This window comes from Carassius gibelio, chromosome B19 (genome assembly GCF_023724105.1).
Source record: "Carassius gibelio isolate Cgi1373 ecotype wild population from Czech Republic chromosome B19, carGib1.2-hapl.c, whole genome shotgun sequence".
Classification (NCBI taxonomy): domain Eukaryota; kingdom Metazoa; phylum Chordata; class Actinopteri; order Cypriniformes; family Cyprinidae; genus Carassius; species Carassius gibelio.
In genome coordinates, this window is record NC_068414.1 from 2,901,414 (window position 1) to 2,919,616 (window position 18,203).

Sequence of the window (18,203 nt, forward strand, 5' to 3'; positions counted from 1 at the left end):
GGGAGTGGGGGAGGTCAATATCAAAAGTGAGAGGCGTTAACTTCTGTGGCCACCAGCTCCCTTAAGAACCACAGGGCACCTCAGCCTCCTGGACTGCACCAGATTTGTCAGTTCTTGCTGGGAGTCATTACCCTGCTCTTCCAACAAGACACTGTCCAACTGTGACCTTGTAGCGCTGTCTTGGGGATCTTACATTACTTACCTTGCAGTTTATTCCACTTCCATGCAGATCAGCATTGACCCCCTGGACATTTTTCTTCTGGTGTTTTTTAGAGACAACAAACAGGTCAGTTTACTCTCATTGGTTTCTTTATGCCTGACCTTTCTTGCCTGCAGCCTTTTTATTGCCTTCAGGAGTTTTTCACAGGTGCATGAGCCATAATTGCTTGTACTTCGTTGAACAAGCATGGAAAAGCATTGTCTAGAGTGCTTCCACTAGTTCCCTGTAAAACACTGATAAGTTGCCCACTTCTAAAGTAGCAAGATACACTGCTTTGCTTCTGCTGGGAATTGAACCTGGGTCTCCTGCGCGGGAAACAACAACTCTGACATTCAGCCACCAGTGAGAGAAGCTGCGCTGTGTTCGTGGCTCTGGGGACAGCTGCCGCTTATGAGGAACGACTAACATGGCCTTAAAAACACGACCTCTGCTGCATTGGCCGGGAATCGGACCCGGGTCTGCCGCGTGGCAGGCGAGAATTCTACCACTGAACCACCAATGCTCTATTTCTGCAAGAATTCTACGAATTTATGTGGAAAATGCATCTCTTCAACTGGGTAATATCGACCAATGCTAAAGCTGAACAACTGACAGACAAACTGATCAAGTTCCATGGGTATTTGATGAACTGATATGAGCAAAAGTGTCTCTGAGCAAAGGGGAGTGGGGGAGGTCAATATCAAAAGTGAGAGGCGTTAACTTCTGTGGCCACCAGCTCCCTTAAGAACCACAGGGCACCTCAGCCTCCTGGACTGCACCAGATTTGTCAGTTCTTGCTGGGAGTCATTACCCTGCTCTTCCAACAAGCCACTGTCCAACTGTGACCTTGTAGCGCTGTCTTGGGGATCTTACATTACTTACCTTGCAGTTTATTCCACTTTCATGCAGGTCAGCATTGACCCTGGACATTTTTCTTCTGGTGTTTTTTAGAGACAACAAACAGGTCAGTTTACTCTCATTGGTTTCTTTAAGCATGACCTTTCTTGCCTGCAGCCTTTTTATTGCCTTCAGGAGTTTTTCACAGGTGCATGAGCCATAATTGCTTGTACTTCGTTGAACAAGCATGGAAAAGCATTGTCTAGAGTGCTTCCACTAGTTCCCTGTAAAACACTGATAAGTTGCCCACTTCTAAAGTAGCAAGATACACTGCTTTGCTTCTGCTGGGAATCGAACCTGGGTCTCCTGCGCGGGAAACAACAACTCTGACATTCAGCCACCAGTGAGAGAAGCTGCGCTGTGCTCGTGGCTCTGGGGACAGCTGCCGCTTATGAGGAACGACTAACATGGCCTTAAAAACACGACCTCTGCTGCATTGGCCGGGAATCGGACCCGGGTCTCCCGCGTGGCAGGCGAGAATTCTACCACTGAACCACCAATGCTCTATTTCTGCATGAATTCTACGAATTTATGTGGAAAATGCATCTCTTCAACTGGGTAATATCGACCAATGCTAAAGCTGAACAACTGACAGACAAACTGATCAAGTTCCATGGGTATTTGATGAACTGATATGAGCAAAAGTGTCTCTGAGCAAAGGGGAGTGGGGGAGGTCAATATCAAAAGTGAGAGGCGTTAACTTCTGTGGCCACCAGCTCCCTTAAGAACCACAGGGCACCTCAGCCTCCTGGACTGCACCAGATTTGTCAGTTCTTGCTGGGAGTCATTACCCTGCTCTTCCAACAAGACACTGTCCAACTGTGACCTTGTAGCGCTGTCTTGGGGATCTTACATTACTTACCTTGCAGTTTATTCCACTTTCATGCAGGTCAGCATTGACCCTGGACATTTTTCTTCTGGTGTTTTTTAGAGACAACAAACAGGTCAGTTTACTCTCATTGGTTTCTTTAAGCATGACCTTTCTTGCCTGCAGCCTTTTTATTGCCTTCAGGAGTTTTTCACAGGTGCATGAGCCATAATTGCTTGTACTTCGTTGAACAAGCATGGAAAAGCATTGTCTAGAGTGCTTCCACTAGTTCCCTGTAAAACACTGATAAGTTGCCCACTTCTAAAGTAGCAAGATACACTGCTTTGCTTCTGCTGGGAATTGAACCTGGGTCTCCTGCGCGGGAAACAACAACTCTGACATTCAGCCACCAGTGAGAGAAGCTGCGCTGTGTTCGTGGCTCTGGGGACAGCTGCCGCTTATGAGGAACGACTAACATGGCCTTAAAACCACGACCTCTGCTGCATTGGCCGGGAATCGGACCCGGGTCTCCCGCGTGGCAGGCGAGAATTCTACCACTGAACCACCAATGCTCTATTTCTGCAAGAATTCTACGAATTTATGTGGAAAATGCATCTCTTCAACTGGGTAATATCGACCAATGCTAAAGCTGAACAACTGACAGACAAACTGATCAAGTTCCATGGGTATTTGATGAACTGATATGAGCAAAAGTGTCTCTGAGCAAAGGGGAGTGGGGGAGGTCAATATCAAAAGTGAGAGGCGTTAACTTCTGTGGCCACCAGCTCCCTTAAGAACCACAGGGCACCTCAGCCTCCTGGACTGCACCAGATTTGTCAGTTCTTGCTGGGAGTCATTACCCTGCTCTTCCAACAAGCCACTGTCCAACTGTGACCTTGTAGCGCTGTCTTGGGGATCTTACATTACTTACCTTGCAGTTTATTCCACTTTCATGCAGGTCAGCATTGACCCTGGACATTTTTCTTCTGGTGTTTTTTAGAGACAACAAACAGGTCAGTTTACTCTCATTGGTTTCTTTAAGCATGACCTTTCTTGCCTGCAGCCTTTTTATTGCCTTCAGGAGTTTTTCACAGGTGCATGAGCCATAATTGCTTGTACTTCGTTGAACAAGCATGGAAAAGCATTGTCTAGAGTGCTTCCACTAGTTCCCTGTAAAACACTGATAAGTTGCCCACTTCTAAAGTAGCAAGATACACTGCATTGCTTCTGCTGGGAATTGAACCTGGGTCTCCTGCGCGGGAAACAACAACTCTGACATTCAGCCACCAGTGAGAGAAGCTGCGCTGTGTTCGTGGGTCTGGGGACAGCTGCCGCTTATGAGGAACGACTAACATGGCCTTAAAAACACGACCTCTGCTGCATTGGCCGGGAATCGGACCCGGGTCTCCCGCGTGGCAGGCGAGAATTCTACCACTGAACCACCAATGCTCTATTTCTGCAAGAATTCTACGAATTTATGTCGAAAATGCATCTCTTCAACTGGGTAATATCGACCAATGCTAAAGCTGAACAACTGACAGACAAACTGATCAAGTTCCATGGGTATTTGATGAACTGATATGAGCAAAAGTGTCTCTGAGCAAAGGGGAGTGGGGGAGGTCAATATCAAAAGTGAGAGGCGTTAACTTCTGTGGCCACCAGCTCCCTTAAGAACCACAGGGCACCTCAGCCTCCTGGACTGCACCAGATTTGTCAGTTCTTGCTGGGAGTCATTACCCTGCTCTTCCAACAAGCCACTGTCCAACTGTGACCTTGTAGCGCTGTCTTGGGGATCTTACATTACTTACCTTGCAGTTTATTCCACTTTCATGCAGGTCAGCATTGACCCTGGACATTTTTCTTCTGGTGTTTTTTAGAGACAACAAACAGGTCAGTTTACTCTCATTGGTTTCTTTAAGCATGACCTTTCTTGCCTGCAGCCTTTTTATTGCCTTCAGGAGTTTTTCACAGGTGCATGAGCCATAATTGCTTGTACTTCGTTGAACAAGCATGGAAAAGCATTGTCTAGAGTGCTTCCACTAGTTCCCTGTAAAACACTGATAAGTTGCCCACTTCTAAAGTAGCAAGATACACTGCTTTGCTTCTGCTGGGAATCGAACCTGGGTCTCCTGCGCGGGAAACAACAACTCTGACATTCAGCCACCAGTGAGAGAAGCTGCGCTGTGCTCGTGGCTCTGGGGACAGCTGCCGCTTATGAGGAACGACTAACATGGCCTTAAAAACACGACCTCTGCTGCATTGGCCGGGAATCGGACCCGGGTCTCCCGCGTGGCAGGCGAGAATTCTACCACTGAACCACCAATGCTCTATTTCTGCAAGAATTCTACGAATTTATGTCGAAAATGCATCTCTTCAACTGGGTAATATCGACCAATGCTAAAGCTGAACAACTGACAGACAAACTGATCAAGTTCCATGGGTATTTGATGAACTGATATGAGCAAAAGTGTCTCTGAGCAAAGGGGAGTGGGGGAGGTCAATATCAAAAGTGAGAGGCGTTAACTTCTGTGGCCACCAGCTCCCTTAAGAACCACAGGGCACCTCAGCCTCCTGGACTGCACCAGATTTGTCAGTTCTTGCTGGGAGTCATTACCCTGCTCTTCCAACAAGCCACTGTCCAACTGTGACCTTGTAGCGCTGTCTTGGGGATCTTACATTACTTACCTTGCAGTTTATTCCACTTTCATGCAGGTCAGCATTGACCCTGGACATTTTTCTTCTGGTGTTTTTTAGAGACAACAAACAGGTCAGTTTACTCTCATTGGTTTCTTTAAGCATGACCTTTCTTGCCTGCAGCCTTTTTATTGCCTTCAGGAGTTTTTCACAGGTGCATGAGCCATAATTGCTTGTACTTCGTTGAACAAGCATGGAAAAGCATTGTCTAGAGTGCTTCCACTAGTTCCCTGTAAAACACTGATAAGTTGCCCACTTCTAAAGTAGCAAGATACACTGCTTTGCTTCTGCTGGGAATCGAACCTGGGTCTCCTGCGCGGGAAACAACAACTCTGACATTCAGCCACCAGTGAGAGAAGCTGCGCTGTGCTCGTGGCTCTGGGGACAGCTGCCGCTTATGAGGAACGACTAACATGGCCTTAAAAACACGACCTCTGCTGCATTGGCCGGGAATCGGACCCGGGTCTCCCGCGTGGCAGGCGAGAATTCTACCACTGAACCACCAATGCTCTATTTCTGCATGAATTCTACGAATTTATGTGGAAAATGCATCTCTTCAACTGGGTAATATCGACCAATGCTAAAGCTGAACAACTGACAGACAAACTGATCAAGTTCCATGGGTATTTGATGAACTGATATGAGCAAAAGTGTCTCTGAGCAAAGGGGAGTGGGGGAGGTCAATATCAAAAGTGAGAGGCGTTAACTTCTGTGGCCACCAGCTCCCTTAAGAACCACAGGGCACCTCAGCCTCCTGGACTGCACCAGATTTGTCAGTTCTTGCTGGGAGTCATTACCCTGCTCTTCCAACAAGACACTGTCCAACTGTGACCTTGTAGCGCTGTCTTGGGGATCTTACATTACTTACCTTGCAGTTTATTCCACTTTCATGCAGATCAGCATTGACCCCCTGGACATTTTTCTTCTGGTGTTTTTTAGAGACAACAAACAGGTCAGTTTACTCTCATTGGTTTCTTTAAGCCTGACCTTTCTTGCCTGCAGCCTTTTTATTGCCTTCAGGAGTTTTTCACAGGTGCATGAGCCATAATTGCTTGTACTTCGTTGAACAAGCATGGAAAAGCATTGTCTAGAGTGCTTCCACTAGTTCCCTGTAAAACACTGATAAGTTGCCCACTTCTAAAGTAGCAAGATACACTGCTTAGCTTTTGCTGGGAATAGAACCTGGGTCTCCTGCGCGGGAAACAACAACTCTGACATTCAACCACCAGTGAGTGAAGCTGCGCTGTGCTCGTGGCTCTGGGGACAGCTGCCGCTTATGAAGAACGACTAACATGGCCTTAAAAACACGACCTTTGCTGCATTGGCCGGGAATCGGACCCGGGTCTCCCGCGTGGCAGGCGAGAATTCTACCACTGAACCACCAATGCTCTATTTCTGCAAGAATTCTACGAATTTATGTGGAAAATGCATCTCTTCAACTGGGTAATATCGACCAATGCTAAAGCTGAACAACTGACAGACAAACTGATCAAGTTCCATGGGTATTTGATGAACTGATATGAGCAAAAGTGTCTCTGAGCAAAGGGGAGTGGGGGAGGTCAATATCAAAAGTGAGAGGCGTTAACTTCTGTGGCCACCAGCTCCCTTAAGAACCACAGGGCACCTCAGCCTCCTGGACTGCACCAGATTTGTCAGTTCTTGCTGGGAGTCATTACCCTGCTCTTCCAACAAGCCACTGTCCAACTGTGACCTGTCTTGGGGATCTTACATTACTTACCTTGCAGTTTATTCCACTTTCATGCAGGTCAGCATTGACCCTGGACATTTTTCTTCTGGTGTTTTTTAGAGACAACAAACAGGTCAGTTTACTCTCATTGGTTTCTTTAAGCATGACCTTTCTTGCCTGCAGCCTTTTTATTGCCTTCAGGAGTTTTTCACAGGTGCATGAGCCATAATTGCTTGTACTTCGTTGAACAAGCATGGAAAAGCATTGTCTAGAGTGCTTCCACTAGTTCCCTGTAAAACACTGATAAGTTGCCCACTTCTAAAGTAGCAAGATACACTGCTTTGCTTCTGCTGGGAATTGAACCTGGGTCTCCTGCGCGGGAAACAACAACTCTGACATTCAGCCACCAGTGAGAGAAGCTGCGCTGTGTTCGTGGGTCTGGGGACAGCTGCCGCTTATGAGGAACGACTAACATGGCCTTAAAAACACGACCTCTGCTGCATTGGCCGGGAATCGGACCCGGGTCTCCCGCGTGGCAGGCGAGAATTCTACCACTGAACCACCAATGCTCTATTTCTGCAAGAATTCTACGAATTTATGTCGAAAATGCATCTCTTCAACTGGGTAATATCGACCAATGCTAAAGCTGAACAACTGACAGACAAACTGATCAAGTTCCATGGGTATTTGATGAACTGATATGAGCAAAAGTGTCTCTGAGCAAAGGGGAGTGGGGGAGGTCAATATCAAAAGTGAGAGGCGTTAACTTCTGTGGCCACCAGCTCCCTTAAGAACCACAGGGCACCTCAGCCTCCTGGACTGCACCAGATTTGTCAGTTCTTGCTGGGAGTCATTACCCTGCTCTTCCAACAAGACACTGTCCAACTGTGACCTTGTAGCGCTGTCTTGGGGATCTTACATTACTTACCTTGCAGTTTATTCCACTTTCATGCAGGTCAGCATTGACCCTGGACATTTTTCTTCTGGTGTTTTTTAGAGACAACAAACAGGTCAGTTTACTCTCATTGGTTTCTTTAAGCATGACCTTTCTTGCCTGCAGCCTTTTTATTGCCTTCAGGAGTTTTTCACAGGTGCATGAGCCATAATTGCTTGTACTTCGTTGAACAAGCATGGAAAAGCATTGTCTAGAGTGCTTCCACTAGTTCCCTGTAAAACACTGATAAGTTGCCCACTTCTAAAGTAGCAAGATACACTGCTTTGCTTCTGCTGGGAATTGAACCTGGGTCTCCTGCGCGGGAAACAACAACTCTGACATTCAGCCACCAGTGAGAGAAGCTGCGCTGTGTTCGTGGCTCTGGGGACAGCTGCCGCTTATGAGGAACGACTAACATGGCCTTAAAAACACGACCTCTGCTGCATTGGCCGGGAATCGGACCCGGGTCTCCCGCGTGGCAGGCGAGAATTCTACCACTGAACCACCAATGCTCTATTTCTGCAAGAATTCTACGAATTTATGTGGAAAATGCATCTCTTCAACTGGGTAATATCGACCAATGCTAAAGCTGAACAACTGACAGACAAACTGATCAAGTTCCATGGGTATTTGATGAACTGATATGAGCAAAAGTGTCTCTGAGCAAAGGGGAGTGGGGGAGGTCAATATCAAAAGTGAGAGGCGTTAACTTCTGTGGCCACCAGCTCCCTTAAGAACCACAGGGCACCTCAGCCTCCTGGACTGCACCAGATTTGTCAGTTCTTGCTGGGAGTCATTACCCTGCTCTTCCAACAAGCCACTGTCCAACTGTGACCTTGTAGCGCTGTCTTGGGGATCTTACATTACTTACCTTGCAGTTTATTCCACTTTCATGCAGGTCAGCATTGACCCTGGACATTTTTCTTCTGGTGTTTTTTAGAGACAACAAACAGGTCAGTTTACTCTCATTGGTTTCTTTAAGCATGACCTTTCTTGCCTGCAGCCTTTTTATTGCCTTCAGGAGTTTTTCACAGGTGCATGAGCCATAATTGCTTGTACTTCGTTGAACAAGCATGGAAAAGCATTGTCTAGAGTGCTTCCACTAGTTCCCTGTAAAACACTGATAAGTTGCCCACTTCTAAAGTAGCAAGATACACTGCTTTGCTTCTGCTGGGAATTGAACCTGGGTCTCCTGCGCGGGAAACAACAACTCTGACATTCAGCCACCAGTGAGAGAAGCTGCGCTGTGTTCGTGGCTCTGGGGACAGCTGCCGCTTATGAGGAACGACTAACATGGCCTTAAAAACACGACCTCTGCTGCATTGGCCGGGAATCGGACCCGGGTCTCCCGCGTGGCAGGCGAGAATTCTACCACTGAACCACCAATGCTCTATTTCTGCAAGAATTCTACGAATTTATGTCGAAAATGCATCTCTTCAACTGGGTAATATCGACCAATGCTAAAGCTGAACAACTGACAGACAAACTGATCAAGTTCCATGGGTATTTGATGAACTGATATGAGCAAAAGTGTCTCTGAGCAAAGGGGAGTGGGGGAGGTCAATATCAAAAGTGAGAGGCGTTAACTTCTGTGGCCACCAGCTCCCTTAAGAACCACAGGGCACCTCAGCCTCCTGGACTGCACCAGATTTGTCAGTTCTTGCTGGGAGTCATTACCCTGCTCTTCCAACAAGCCACTGTCCAACTGTGACCTTGTAGCGCTGTCTTGGGGATCTTACATTACTTACCTTGCAGTTTATTCCACTTTCATGCAGGTCAGCATTGACCCTGGACATTTTTCTTCTGGTGTTTTTTAGAGACAACAAACAGGTCAGTTTACTCTCATTGGTTTCTTTAAGCATGACCTTTCTTGCCTGCAGCCTTTTTATTGCCTTCAGGAGTTTTTCACAGGTGCATGAGCCATAATTGCTTGTACTTCGTTGAACAAGCATGGAAAAGCATTGTCTAGAGTGCTTCCACTAGTTCCCTGTAAAACACTGATAAGTTGCCCACTTCTAAAGTAGCAAGATACACTGCTTTGCTTCTGCTGGGAATCGAACCTGGGTCTCCTGCGCGGGAAACAACAACTCTGACATTCAGCCACCAGTGAGAGAAGCTGCGCTGTGCTCGTGGCTCTGGGGACAGCTGCCGCTTATGAGGAACGACTAACATGGCCTTAAAAACACGACCTCTGCTGCATTGGCCGGGAATCGGACCCGGGTCTCCCGCGTGGCAGGCAAGAATTCTACCACTGAACCACCAATGCTCTATTTCTGCATGAATTCTACGAATTTATGTGGAAAATGCATCTCTTCAACTGGGTAATATCGACCAATGCTTAAGCTGAACAACTGACAGACAAACTGATCAAGTTCCATGGGTATTTGATGAACTGATATGAGCAAAAGTGTCTCTGAGCAAAGGGGAGTGGGGGAGGTCAATATCAAAAGTGAGAGGCGTTAACTTCTCTGGCCACCAGCTCCCTTAAGAACCACAGGGCACCTCAGCCTCCTGGACTGCACCAGATTTGTCAGTTCTTGCTGGGAGTCATTACCCTGCTCTTCCAACAAGACACTGTCCAACTGTGACCTTGTAGCGCTGTCTTGGGGATCTTACATTACTTACCTTGCAGTTTATTCCACTTTCATGCAGATCAGCATTGACCCCCTGGACATTTTTCTTCTGGTGTTTTTTAGAGACAACAAACAGGTCAGTTTACTCTCATTGGTTTCTTTATGCCTGACCTTTCTTGCCTGTAGCCTTTTTATTGCCTTCAGGAGTTTTTCACAGGTGCATGAGCCATAATTGCTTGTACTTCGTTGAACAAGCATGGAAAAGCATTGTCTAGAGTGCTTCCACTAGTTCCCTGTAAAACACTGATAAGTTGCCCACTTCTAAAGTAGCAAGATACACTGCTTTGCTTCTGCTGGGAATTGAACCTGGGTCTCCTGCGCGGGAAACAACAACTCTGACATTCAGCCACCAGTGAGAGAAGCTGCGCTGTGTTCGTGGCTCTGGGGACAGCTGCCGCTTATGAGGAACGACTAACATGGCCTTAAAAACACGACCTCTGCTGCATTGGCTGGGAATCGGACCCGGGTCTCCCGCGTGGCAGGCGAGAATTCTACCACTGAACCACCAATGCTCTATTTCTGCAAGAATTCTACGAATTTATGTGGAAAATGCATCTCTTCAACTGGGTAATATCGACCAATGCTAAAGCTGAACAACTGACAGACAAACTGATCAAGTTCCATGGGTATTTGATGAACTGATATGAGCAAAAGTGTCTCTGAGCAAAGGGGAGTGGGGGAGGTCAATATCAAAAGTGAGAGGCGTTAACTTCTGTGGCCACCAGCTCCCTTAAGAACCACAGGGCACCTCAGCCTCCTGGACTGCACCAGATTTGTCAGTTCTTGCTGGGAGTCATTACCCTGCTCTTCCAACAAGCCACTGTCCAACTGTGACCTTGTAGCGCTGTCTTGGGGATCTTACATTACTTACCTTGCAGTTTATTCCACTTTCATGCAGGTCAGCATTGACCCTGGACATTTTTCTTCTGGTGTTTTTTAGAGACAACAAACAGGTCAGTTTACTCTCATTGGTTTCTTTAAGCATGACCTTTCTTGCCTGCAGCCTTTTTATTGCCTTCAGGAGTTTTTCACAGGTGCATGAGCCATAATTGCTTGTACTTCGTTGAACAAGCATGGAAAAGCATTGTCTAGAGTGCTTCCACTAGTTCCCTGTAAAACACTGATAAGTTGCCCACTTCTAAAGTAGCAAGATACACTGCTTTGCTTCTGCTGGGAATCGAACCTGGGTCTCCTGCGCGGGAAACAACAACTCTGACATTCAGCCACCAGTGAGAGAAGCTGCGCTGTGCTCGTGGCTCTGGGGACAGCTGCCGCTTATGAGGAACGACTAACATGGCCTTAAAAACACGACCTCTGCTGCATTGGCCGGGAATCGGACCCGGGTCTCCCGCGTGGCAGGCGAGAATTCTACCACTGAACCACCAATGCTCTATTTCTGCATGAATTCTACGAATTTATGTGGAAAATGCATCTCTTCAACTGGGTAATATCGACCAATGCTAAAGCTGAACAACTGACAGACAAACTGATCAAGTTCCATGGGTATTTGATGAACTGATATGAGCAAAAGTGTCTCTGAGCAAAGGGGAGTGGGGGAGGTCAATATCAAAAGTGAGAGGCGTTAACTTCTGTGGCCACCAGCTCCCTTAAGAACCACAGGGCACCTCAGCCTCCTGGACTGCACCAGATTTGTCAGTTCTTGCTGGGAGTCATTACCCTGCTCTTCCAACAAGACACTGTCCAACTGTGACCTTGTAGCGCTGTCTTGGGGATCTTACATTACTTACCTTGCAGTTTATTCCACTTTCATGCAGATCAGCATTGACCCCCTGGACATTTTTCTTCTGGTGTTTTTTAGAGACAACAAACAGGTCAGTTTACTCTCATTGGTTTCTTTAAGCCTGACCTTTCTTGCCTGCAGCCTTTTTATTGCCTTCAGGAGTTTTTCACAGGTGCATGAGCCATAATTGCTTGTACTTCGTTGAACAAGCATGGAAAAGCATTGTCTAGAGTGCTTCCACTAGTTCCCTGTAAAACACTGATAAGTTGCCCACTTCTAAAGTAGCAAGATACACTGCTTAGCTTTTGCTGGGAATAGAACCTGGGTCTCCTGCGCGGGAAACAACAACTCTGACATTCAACCACCAGTGAGTGAAGCTGCGCTGTGCTCGTGGCTCTGGGGACAGCTGCCGCTTATGAAGAACGACTAACATGGCCTTAAAAACATGACCTTTGCTGCATTGGCCGGGAATCGGACCTGGGTCTCCCGCGTGGCAGGCGAGAATTCTACCACTGAACCACCAATGCTCTATTTCTGCAAGAATTCTACGAATTTATGTGGAAAATGCATCTCTTCAACTGGGTAATATCGACCAATGCTAAAGCTGAACAACTGACAGACAAACTGATCAAGTTCCATGGGTATTTGATGAACTGATATGAGCAAAAGTGTCTCTGAGCAAAGGGGAGTGGGGGAGGTCAATATCAAAAGTGAGAGGCGTTAACTTCTGTGGCCACCAGCTCCCTTAAGAACCACAGGGCACCTCAGCCTCCTGGACTGCACCAGATTTGTCAGTTCTTGCTGGGAGTCATTACCCTGCTCTTCCAACAAGCCACTGTCCAACTGTGACCTTGTAGCGCTGTCTTGGGGATCTTACATTACTTACCTTGCAGTTTATTCCACTTTCATGCAGGTCAGCATTGACCCTGGACATTTTTCTTCTGGTGTTTTTTAGAGACAACAAACAGGTCAGTTTACTCTCATTGGTTTCTTTAAGCATGACCTTTCTTGCCTGCAGCCTTTTTATTGCCTTCAGGAGTTTTTCACAGGTGCATGAGCCATAATTGCTTGTACTTCGTTGAACAAGCATGGAAAAGCATTGTCTAGAGTGCTTCCACTAGTTCCCTGTAAAACACTGATAAGTTGCCCACTTCTAAAGTAGCAAGATACACTGCTTTGCTTCTGCTGGGAATTGAACCTGGGTCTCCTGCGCGGGAAACAACAACTCTGACATTCAGCCACCAGTGAGAGAAGCTGCGCTGTGTTCGTGGCTCTGGGGACAGCTGCCGCTTATGAGGAACGACTAACATGGCCTTAAAAACACGACCTCTGCTGCATTGGCCGGGAATCGGACCCGGGTCTCCCGCGTGGCAGGCGAGAATTCTACCACTGAACCACCAATGCTCTATTTCTGCAAGAATTCTACGAATTTATGTGGAAAATGCATCTCTTCAACTGGGTAATATCGACCAATGCTAAAGCTGAACAACTGACAGACAAACTGATCAAGTTCCATGGGTATTTGATGAACTGATATGAGCAAAAGTGTCTCTGAGCAAAGGGGAGTGGGGGAGGTCAATATCAAAAGTGAGAGGCGTTAACTTCTGTGGCCACCAGCTCCCTTAAGAACCACAGGGCACCTCAGCCTCCTGGACTGCACCAGATTTGTCAGTTCTTGCTGGGAGTCATTACCCTGCTCTTCCAACAAGCCACTGTCCAACTGTGACCTTGTAGCGCTGTCTTGGGGATCTTACATTACTTACCTTGCAGTTTATTCCACTTTCATGCAGGTCAGCATTGACCCTGGACATTTTTCTTCTGGTGTTTTTTAGAGACAACAAACAGGTCAGTTTACTCTCATTGGTTTCTTTAAGCATGACCTTTCTTGCCTGCAGCCTTTTTATTGCCTTCAGGAGTTTTTCACAGGTGCATGAGCCATAATTGCTTGTACTTCGTTGAACAAGCATGGAAAAGCATTGTCTAGAGTGCTTCCACTAGTTCCCTGTAAAACACTGATAAGTTGCCCACTTCTAAAGTAGCAAGATACACTGCTTTGCTTCTGCTGGGAATCGAACCTGGGTCTCCTGCGCGGGAAACAACAACTCTGACATTCAGCCACCAGTGAGAGAAGCTGCGCTGTGCTCGTGGCTCTGGGGACAGCTGCCGCTTATGAGGAACGACTAACATGGCCTTAAAAACACGACCTCTGCTGCATTGGCCGGGAATCGGACCCGGGTCTCCCGCGTGGCAGGCGAGAATTCTACCACTGAACCACCAATGCTCTATTTCTGCAAGAATTCTACGAATTTATGTCGAAAATGCATCTCTTCAACTGGGTAATATCGACCAATGCTAAAGCTGAACAACTGACAGACAAACTGATCAAGTTCCATGGGTATTTGATGAACTGATATGAGCAAAAGTGTCTCTGAGCAAAGGGGAGTGGGGGAGGTCAATATCAAAAGTGAGAGGCGTTAACTTCTGTGGCCACCAGCTCCCTTAAGAACCACAGGGCACCTCAGCCTCCTGGACTGCACCAGATTTGTCAGTTCTTGCTGGGAGTCATTACCCTGCTCTTCCAACAAGCCACTGTCCAACTGTGACCTTGTAGCGCTGTCTTGGGGATCTTACATTACTTACCTTGCAGTTTATTCCACTTTCATGCAGGTCAGCATTGACCCTGGACATTTTTCTTCTGGTGTTTTTTAGAGACAACAAACAGGTCAGTTTACTCTCATTGGTTTCTTTAAGCATGACCTTTCTTGCCTGCAGCCTTTTTATTGCCTTCAGGAGTTTTTCACAGGTGCATGAGCCATAATTGCTTGTACTTCGTTGAACAAGCATGGAAAAGCATTGTCTAGAGTGCTTCCACTAGTTCCCTGTAAAACACTGATAAGTTGCCCACTTCTAAAGTAGCAAGATACACTGCTTTGCTTCTGCTGGGAATCGAACCTGGGTCTCCTGCGCGGGAAACAACAACTCTGACATTCAGCCACCAGTGAGAGAAGCTGCGCTGTGCTCGTGGCTCTGGGGACAGCTGCCGCTTATGAGGAACGACTAACATGGCCTTAAAAACACGACCTCTGCTGCATTGGCCGGGAATCGGACCCGGGTCTCCCGCGTGGCAGGCGAGAATTCTACCACTGAACCACCAATGCTCTATTTCTGCATGAATTCTACGAATTTATGTGGAAAATGCATCTCTTCAACTGGGTAATATCGACCAATGCTAAAGCTGAACAACTGACAGACAAACTGATCAAGTTCCATGGGTATTTGATGAACTGATATGAGCAAAAGTGTCTCTGAGCAAAGGGGAGTGGGGGAGGTCAATATCAAAAGTGAGAGGCGTTAACTTCTGTGGCCACCAGCTCCCTTAAGAACCACAGGGCACCTCAGCCTCCTGGACTGCACCAGATTTGTCAGTTCTTGCTGGGAGTCATTACCCTGCTCTTCCAACAAGACACTGTCCAACTGTGACCTTGTAGCGCTGTCTTGGGGATCTTACATTACTTACCTTGCAGTTTATTCCACTTTCATGCAGGTCAGCATTGACCCTGGACATTTTTCTTCTGGTGTTTTTTAGAGACAACAAACAGGTCAGTTTACTCTCATTGGTTTCTTTAAGCATGACCTTTCTTGCCTGCAGCCTTTTTATTGCCTTCAGGAGTTTTTCACAGGTGCATGAGCCATAATTGCTTGTACTTCGTTGAACAAGCATGGAAAAGCATTGTCTAGAGTGCTTCCACTAGTTCCCTGTAAAACACTGATAAGTTGCCCACTTCTAAAGTAGCAAGATACACTGCTTTGCTTCTGCTGGGAATTGAACCTGGGTCTCCTGCGCGGGAAACAACAACTCTGACATTCAGCCACCAGTGAGAGAAGCTGCGCTGTGTTCGTGGCTCTGGGGACAGCTGCCGCTTATGAGGAACGACTAACATGGCCTTAAAACCACGACCTCTGCTGCATTGGCCGGGAATCGGACCCGGGTCTCCCGCGTGGCAGGCGAGAATTCTACCACTGAACCACCAATGCTCTATTTCTGCAAGAATTCTACGAATTTATGTGGAAAATGCATCTCTTCAACTGGGTAATATCGACCAATGCTAAAGCTGAACAACTGACAGACAAACTGATCAAGTTCCATGGGTATTTGATGAACTGATATGAGCAAAAGTGTCTCTGAGCAAAGGGGAGTGGGGGAGGTCAATATCAAAAGTGAGAGGCGTTAACTTCTGTGGCCACCAGCTCCCTTAAGAACCACAGGGCACCTCAGCCTCCTGGACTGCACCAGATTTGTCAGTTCTTGCTGGGAGTCATTACCCTGCTCTTCCAACAAGCCACTGTCCAACTGTGACCTTGTAGCGCTGTCTTGGGGATCTTACATTACTTACCTTGCAGTTTATTCCACTTTCATGCAGGTCAGCATTGACCCTGGACATTTTTCTTCTGGTGTTTTTTAGAGACAACAAACAGGTCAGTTTACTCTCATTGGTTTCTTTAAGCATGACCTTTCTTGCCTGCAGCCTTTTTATTGCCTTCAGGAGTTTTTCACAGGTGCATGAGCCATAATTGCTTGTACTTCGTTGAACAAGCATGGAAAAGCATTGTCTAGAGTGCTTCCACTAGTTCCCTGTAAAACACTGATAAGTTGCCCACTTCTAAAGTAGCAAGATACACTGCATTGCTTCTGCTGGGAATTGAACCTGGGTCTCCTGCGCGGGAAACAACAACTCTGACATTCAGCCACCAGTGAGAGAAGCTGCGCTGTGTTCGTGGGTCTGGGGACAGCTGCCGCTTATGAGGAACGACTAACATGGCCTTAAAAACACGACCTCTGCTGCATTGGCCGGGAATCGGACCCGGGTCTCCCGCGTGGCAGGCGAGAATTCTACCACTGAACCACCAATGCTCTATTTCTGCAAGAATTCTACGAATTTATGTCGAAAATGCATCTCTTCAACTGGGTAATATCGACCAATGCTAAAGCTGAACAACTGACAGACAAACTGATCAAGTTCCATGGGTATTTGATGAACTGATATGAGCAAAAGTGTCTCTGAGCAAAGGGGAGTGGGGGAGGTCAATATCAAAAGTGAGAGGCGTTAACTTCTGTGGCCACCAGCTCCCTTAAGAACCACAGGGCACCTCAGCCTCCTGGACTGCACCAGATTTGTCAGTTCTTGCTGGGAGTCATTACCCTGCTCTTCCAACAAGCCACTGTCCAACTGTGACCTTGTAGCGCTGTCTTGGGGATCTTACATTACTTACCTTGCAGTTTATTCCACTTTCATGCAGGTCAGCATTGACCCTGGACATTTTTCTTCTGGTGTTTTTTAGAGACAACAAACAGGTCAGTTTACTCTCATTGGTTTCTTTAAGCATGACCTTTCTTGCCTGCAGCCTTTTTATTGCCTTCAGGAGTTTTTCACAGGTGCATGAGCCATAATTGCTTGTACTTCGTTGAACAAGCATGGAAAAGCATTGTCTAGAGTGCTTCCACTAGTTCCCTGTAAAACACTGATAAGTTGCCCACTTCTAAAGTAGCAAGATACACTGCTTTGCTTCTGCTGGGAATCGAACCTGGGTCTCCTGCGCGGGAAACAACAACTCTGACATTCAGCCACCAGTGAGAGAAGCTGCGCTGTGCTCGTGGCTCTGGGGACAGCTGCCGCTTATGAGGAACGACTAACATGGCCTTAAAAACACGACCTCTGCTGCATTGGCCGGGAATCGGACCCGGGTCTCCCGCGTGGCAGGCGAGAATTCTACCACTGAACCACCAATGCTCTATTTCTGCAAGAATTCTACGAATTTATGTCGAAAATGCATCTCTTCAACTGGGTAATATCGACCAATGCTAAAGCTGAACAACTGACAGACAAACTGATCAAGTTCCATGGGTATTTGATGAACTGATATGAGCAAAAGTGTCTCTGAGCAAAGGGGAGTGGGGGAGGTCAATATCAAAAGTGAGAGGCGTTAACTTCTGTGGCCACCAGCTCCCTTAAGAACCACAGGGCACCTCAGCCTCCTGGACTGCACCAGATTTGTCAGTTCTTGCTGGGAGTCATTACCCTGCTCTTCCAACAAGCCACTGTCCAACTGTGACCTTGTAGCGCTGTCTTGGGGATCTTACATTACTTACCTTGCAGTTTATTCCACTTTCATGCAGGTCAGCATTGACCCTGGACATTTTTCTTCTGGTGTTTTTTAGAGACAACAAACAGGTCAGTTTACTCTCATTGGTTTCTTTAAGCATGACCTTTCTTGCCTGCAGCCTTTTTATTGCCTTCAGGAGTTTTTCACAGGTGCATGAGCCATAATTGCTTGTACTTCGTTGAACAAGCATGGAAAAGCATTGTCTAGAGTGCTTCCACTAGTTCCCTGTAAAACACTGATAAGTTGCCCACTTCTAAAGTAGCAAGATACACTGCTTTGCTTCTGCTGGGAATCGAACCTGGGTCTCCTGCGCGGGAAACAACAACTCTGACATTCAGCCACCAGTGAGAGAAGCTGCGCTGTGCTCGTGGCTCTGGGGACAGCTGCCGCTTATGAGGAACGACTAACATGGCCTTAAAAACACGACCTCTGCTGCATTGGCCGGGAA